Source organism: Gossypium hirsutum, chromosome A07 (assembly GCF_007990345.1).
Source record: "Gossypium hirsutum isolate 1008001.06 chromosome A07, Gossypium_hirsutum_v2.1, whole genome shotgun sequence".
In the NCBI taxonomy this organism is placed as follows: Eukaryota; Viridiplantae; Streptophyta; class Magnoliopsida; order Malvales; family Malvaceae; genus Gossypium; species Gossypium hirsutum.
Window position 1 is genome coordinate 76,358,567 of NC_053430.1, and position 7,013 is coordinate 76,365,579.

At 36.6% G+C, this 7,013-nt stretch overlaps 1 non-coding gene across 1 annotated transcript; it reads right to left on the reverse strand.

Moving 5' to 3' along the window:
- Nucleotides 1–6,682: 6,682 nt before the first annotated feature.
- LOC121204083 (small nucleolar RNA R71) lies at nucleotides 6,683–6,789 on the reverse strand. Its single transcript, XR_005899011.1, has one exon. It is a non-coding gene; the product is annotated as a small nucleolar RNA R71 (small nucleolar RNA).
- Nucleotides 6,790–7,013: the final 224 nt, after the last annotated feature.

Consider the following 7,013-nt stretch of genomic DNA (forward strand, 5'->3'; position numbering starts at 1 on the left):
TTTTCAATTCAATCTCGATTCTAACCCTTTCGTCCAGTTTGTGACCACACCCTCTAACCAAAGCCACGTTACAACCCTCTAAAGACCTTTTGATTGATGTTTCATCTCAATTTATAGTGGTGGAGATTTGATTTTCATGCAAGCCTATGGTAATGACTTTTCATTATTGACTATTGAGTGCTTCATTTATTGTCCTTAAACACCTCGAGTGATTTGAGTGAATCTTTAGTGAGGATGTGAAACTCTGTGATATTTTGAATCAAAGGTAATTACTTAGATAAGGGGAGACACCTATGTTTTCATGATAAAATGCTCAACTTGGAATGTATGAAACTTTAATGTTCTTTCAGTTGAATTTTCAATGTATGATTACCTATGGATTAGTTTGAGATATTATTGATAATAATTATAAGTTGAGAAAAATTTATTTTGATTATGAGTTGAGGATTTTGCTTGATGACAAGCAAACGCTTAAGTGTGGGGGTATTTGATAAATCGTAATTCTTACATATTTCTATCCCATGCTTAGCATATTTTATGGATGATTTATCCTTAAATTTGGTGAATTTGATGCTTCTAATGCCTTAGTTTCATGTTTTATACTTAGGTGAGCATAGGAGAGTGAAAGGAATGAGAAATGGGACAAAAATAGAGAAAATAGGCCAACGTACGAAATCAACACGGCCTGGACTTCCTCACACAGGTAGACCACATGACCCTATCAATTTGGTAGAATAAAAGCACGACTCACATGGGTAGACCACACGCCCGTGTCTATTTAACAGACTTGACCACGGCCTGAAGTAATCGCACACGGATGTGTCACACAGGCGTGTCCCTGTCAAGCCCAAGCAGAGTCCTATTCAGAAAAGGCCACTATTGAGGGATCTTAGGCATTCCAAAGCTTATAAATACACCCTAGAGGAGGAGAAGAGGGGGGACATACAGGAGAAAGCAAGGAATTGCTCAAGGAAAGCCAATCGATCCATCTCAAAAGCCGGATTCAGCATCAAAACTGAAGATTTCCCTTCAAATTCCCTCAGGAGTTTTGGGTTTTTTTATGTTTTGTTATTTTTATTCTTTTAAGATGTTTTCTTTCATTAGTATGAACTAAAAACCCTAAATACCTAAGGAGAATGAAACCTAAGACAGATCTTGTTATTATTATCTGAATTGTATGATAAATATTTGACTTGTTCTTAATTATGTGTTCTTAATTCTTGTTTTGATATTCCAGGATATTGATTCAAGTTAAGCTCCAATTTAGAGGAGGAATAGACCTTGTCTAAGAGTAAATTTGTCATAATTAAGCGGAGTTGATTGCGCGCATAAAGATAGGGTGACAAGGTTTTGCCAGATTAGGGTGAAACCTAATAAGGGGATCCATAGATCGAGTTAATGCAACCTTAGGGCGTTAATTAGAAAGAGATTTCAATTATTTAATCTAGGGTTAGATGTTGTTAGTCTCGAGAGAGATAATAATATAACTTAGGGATCTCTACAGAACAAGTTGAATAAATAAATTGTCCGATTTAGAGTCATATAAGAAGTGAAGTCTAGGTGGATTTTTCCTTAGGTATTGTCTTAATCAATCGAGTTTTACAAAAAGTATATTCGCTAAATTTCTTTTCTGTGATTTCTTAGTTTAATTAATTAGTTAGATAAACAAAACCCTTTTAATTTTTGGGCTAGATAATGAAAAGAAAGTTGATACTAGTACTTTTAGTTCCTTTGGGTTCAATAATCCGATCTTGCTAAAGCTATACTACTGTTCAATAGTTACACTTGCCTTCATCGTGATAATTGTTAGTTTCAAGAACGATTCATTATAAATATTTAAAACCTGTCACGAATATCACGTATCACATAGTATCATGATATGTTGTAATTTATACACATTTTTATGCCTTGCTTAGAATATTTTTGGATGAATTATCATCAGATTTGTGGAATTCGATGCTCCTAATCCTTTAATTTCATGTTTTATACTTAGGTGAGCATAGGAGAGTAAAAAGAGTGAGAAACGGGCCAAAAACGGAGAAAATGGGTCAACATGGAAAATCAACCTGGCTAGGACTTCCTCACACGGGTAGTTCACACACTCGTGTCGATTTAATATATTGCAACACGGCCTAAGCCACCTCACACAGGCGTGTCACATGGGCGTGTCACCCGGGCTTGTCACACAGGCCATTCTTGAGGGTTTTGAAGCATCCTAAAGCATACATAAACACCCTAGGAGGTACCTAGAGAAGACAAACGGAGTAGGAGGCAAGGAATTACTCGAAAAAAGCTGATTGATCCACCTCAGAAGCCAGATTCTCCTTCAAGATTGAAGTTCTTCATTCACTTTGTAACGCCCCAAAAATCTTGAAATCCCAAACTTTCTTTTTTTTTCAGTTTCGATAAAAATTGTGCTTAACATTCCTAGTCAAATGTTAATTATGTGATAGTAGGTCTTGGTTAAGGTTTGAGTTCGAACTTAGGGGTGATGAAAATTATGGTTTAATTATTAAAAGAACCTTGTTGGAAGTACGTTGGCTTTAAAATAAATGAAGGAAGAATTGGACAAAAGAAAGCCTTGTGGTGGAGTGGCAAGTGGTATCACATGCATGACAAGGTGGTCCAGGGCTCGAATCTGTCCTTGCTCAAAAGAAGGATTTATTTTTGCTTAAGGGATGAACAGTGGTGGCATTGGATATGAACACTGTAGGGAGTGATGAGAGGAGAAATTTGAGAAGGGGATTATGGAGTTATCAAGGAGAAAAATTAGGAGATGAGGAGTGAAGAAGAGTGGAGCCGAATTGGGAATTTGGGCATAGGAAATTCAGCCATAGAGGCTATATATAGGTGTCGAATGTGAGGTTGCTAGGCTAATGCCGAATTCTCCCTCACCTTGTTCCCAGAAAGCACCTTTTTTCTCCAAAGATCTAAAAGCCAGAAATCCCTTGTTCTTCTTTCTTTTTCTTTGTGCCGATTCTCCATTCTTCCTTACTCAAAGGTTTCTTTTTGATTCACCTCTAGTTTTAAACGATTTCTACTTCTTTTTGTTTCGAATAACCTCTTTTACCAAACAAGTTTCAAGAGCTGAATATCCTTTGTGCCGCCACTACCCTTTCCACTCGGTCAATTCTAGTGTAAGTGCTTTGTTCTCTCAATTGATTTTGCTAGTATAGATCACTCTGTCCCTCACTTCTTCTAATCGGTTTTGGTAGGATTAGTATTGAATCCCAGTCTTTTGGATCTCTGCCGATTTGCTCCCTAGGTGTTGAAACTTTGGTTAGTGTTTTTTACTTCGGTAAAGGTTGGCCGAATAGGCTTTAGTAGAAAAGGGTGACATATGCTGGATACAAGTCACCCAATATGTTTTTAACGATAAAGGTTAATGCAGATCTGGGTAGCACTCGTGATTAGTGATCAAGGAAAAGTTATTAAGACTTGGGGTTTCAGGTAAGGTTAAGGTGAGACTTCGGCTTTGGTAAAGTATTCGATAAATATATGTGATTGTGTGATATCGATTGTAGGTTCATGTTAAGGGGGATTGCAGCACGGTTTATTACCAGGTGTGTACATACATTACACACACAGTAGATCGACAAAAGTTGAAAGTTTGGCAACGGTAGTCTTGCGAGTGCGCGAACACTCGTACGGGGGAAACTGATAGGTTATTTGAGGCCTCATCGGCAATTCCATGAACTTGGGCCGTGGTTTAGCCAACCAGGCCAGGATGGGCTAAGTGGGCCTGATGGCCTGTTGGGCTAATAATAGGCAAAATTGACCACTTGGTGTTAAGTGATGGAAATTATATGAAAGCATGTATATGAATGTGATTTGGGCTTAACGGGCCATATGAATGTGATTTGGGCCTAATGGGCCATACAAATGTGATTTGGGCCTAATGGGCCATATGAATGAGATTGGGCCTAGTGGGCCATATGCATGTATGTAGACTTGTTTAGGCTCTGTAAGGGGTTTTGGGCCTAGTATCTGAATACTGTTTAATTGACATAAAACTTGATTAATTAATTGTGACCATGGATGAGTCATAAGGTTAAGGTGTAGTAATGGGTATATCTATGTCTAGGATTGGATCTAAGGAGAGCTTGGTACTTAAGTGGTCTTAATGATTCACCTCCTCTTCTCTGGAATCCTACCTGGTGCATAGTATCTGTTCACTTTAGCCAGCGAAGACTTGTTAACGGGCCAAGGTAAGTAATAAACCTAATAAAGAGAAATTACTGAAATGCCCCTAAGGGAAAAAATGACCAAATTACCCCTATTTGTTGAATGTAAGATTTATGGATGTTACATGTATATCTACTGCATACATACGATATTCTGTTTAGGTTGTATATGGGCTAGGAATTATGGAACGGAGGAAGTATATGAGGATCGCATGGTTGCTTGACAATCGTGGGTCTACCGACAGCTTTTAAGCTCAATATGTGATTGGTAGCTTGCTGCAATGAAGGTGGTTCGGCAATCGGGCTACCATTGATGTGTATCGGTGGGTAGGTCAATATTTATATCCCCACATGATGTGTATCGGGGGACAGAGTTGATGTGTAACAGTTGGATTATTGGGGTGGATTGCACTGCATTACATTGCATGTATGATTTTATGGATTGATAAATGCTTATCACTCGTCGAGGGTTGTACACATTGAGTTTTCAAAAAATCACTCCTTCTTTTATTTTTCTCAGGTGATGCTCAGTAGAAGCTTCGATGTTTGGAGGGACTCGGAGGTGGCCAGCTAGCAAGACGACTTGGACTTGTTTTTTTAAAAGAAAGCATATAGTTTCTAGCTTATTAGGTAATTTCAGAATGGAATGAAATAAGCCCTTCCCTTTTATTATTATTTGGATTGTTATTTTTATTTGTTGTAATTATGAGAAGGTGAACATGGGTTTCCTAAATCACAGATTGTTTTTCTATGTTTTCGCAACTTAATTATAAAATGACAACCTTTCATAAATCAGATGTTTTAAACAAGCTTTCGTAATTGAAAAAGAGTTTTTATAAGTTAATTAAGGTTTCTCATTCTAAGAAGGGTTTTCAATGAAAATAAGGTTTTCGCTAAAACACTTCAATGTGACGTGCCAAATTTAGCCATAATGTCCGGGCCGGGTTTGGGGTGTTACACACTTTCCTTCGGGATTTTTGGGTTTCTTTATGTTTTGTTATCATTATTCTTCTGAGATGTTTTCTTTTAAATTTATGAACTAAATCCACCAAATACCTAAGGGAAATGAAACCTAAGACGGATCTTGCTATTATTTTTCTGAATTATATGATAAATATTTGACTTGTTCTTAATTATGAGTTCTTAATTCTTACTTTAATATTCCAGGATATTGATTCAAGTATTGATGTGCTTATTCAGAGGAGCAAAAGTCCCTGTCTAAGAGTAGATCTAGCATAATTTTGCCGGATTAGGGTGAAAGCTAATAAGGGAATCAATAGATCGAGTTAAAGCAACACTAGGGGTTTTAATTAGAAAGAGATTTCAATTAATCAACCTAGGGTTAGACGTTGTTAGTCTCGATAGAGATTATAATATAACTTAGGGATTTCTACGAATCAAGTCAAGTGAATAAATTGCCTGATTCAGAGTCAAATAACAAGTGAAATATAGGTGGATTTTTCCTTGGGTATTGTCCAAATCAATCAGTTTTCCCAAAAGTATTTCCCCAATTTTCTTCCTGCGCATTCTTAGTTTAGTGAATTAGTTTAGATAAAACAAGTCCCCTTATTTTTAGGCTAGATAATAAAAAGAAAGTTAACACCAGTACTTTTAGTTCCTCTGGGTTTGACATCTCGGTCTTGCTATAAAGTATACTACTGTTCAATAGGTGCACTTGCCTTCATCGTGATAATAGTTATTTTTCAAGTACGATCAATCATAAATATAAAACTTATCACGAGAGGATCACATCATAAATATAAAGTTTTTGGCGCCATTGCCGGGGAACTAAAATATTAGGAATGCTTAATTTTTATTACTTTAGCCATTTATTTTATTGTAATTTAAATTTTATTTTAGTTTTGTTAGTTTTACTAAATTTTCTTTTATTTTCTTTTGACATGTTTTTATAATTTCTGACTAGAAGAAACCCGTCAGGACCATTACTTTTTGACAGTGAGATTGAAAGCACAGTTCATAGAAAATTAAGAGAAATAAAGTGAAACCTATGAAACATAGAGGAAGGACAAGAGGTAGAAATCCACAATACAACCGAGGAGATGGCTGAAAATCAGAATAATCAGTTTCCTCCTATGGTTGCTACAAATCCAATAAATTAGAATCCTGCTCCTCGTACTTTGTATGATTATGCTAAACCTACTTTAACAGGAGCCAAATCGAGTATAGTTACACCTGCTATTGCTGAAAATAATTTAGAATTGAAACCTAACACAATTCAAATGATACAACAGTTTGTTCAGTTTGATGGTTTGCAAGACGAGGATCCAAACACTCATTTGGAAACTTTTCTGGAATTCTGTGACACCTTTAAGATCAATGGCATTTCTGACGATGCCATTCACCTTCGATTGTTTCCCTTTTTATTGAGGAATAAGGCTAAACAGTGGTTGAATTCGTTACCATGAGGGTCAATCACTACTTGGGAACAAATGACTAAAAAATTCTTACTTAAATATTTTTCGCCGACTAAAATGGTTAAGTTGAGGAATGATATCTCTTCTTTTGTGCAGATGGATCTAGAAACACTCTATGATGCATGAGAGAGATACAAGAATCTATTAAGAAGGTGCCCTCACCATGGGTTACCTTTATGGTTATAGGTTCAGACTTTTTACAATGGTGTAAACCCCTCAACAAGACAACTAATCGACGCAGCCTCCGGTGGAACTTTAAACAACAAAACACCTGAAGAGACTTATGAATTTAACGAAGAGGTGTCACTGAATAACCATCAGTGGCAAGTCATGAGAATAAAGCCAACAAAAGTAGCTGGTGTTTTCAACCACGACACGGTTACTATGCTATCTA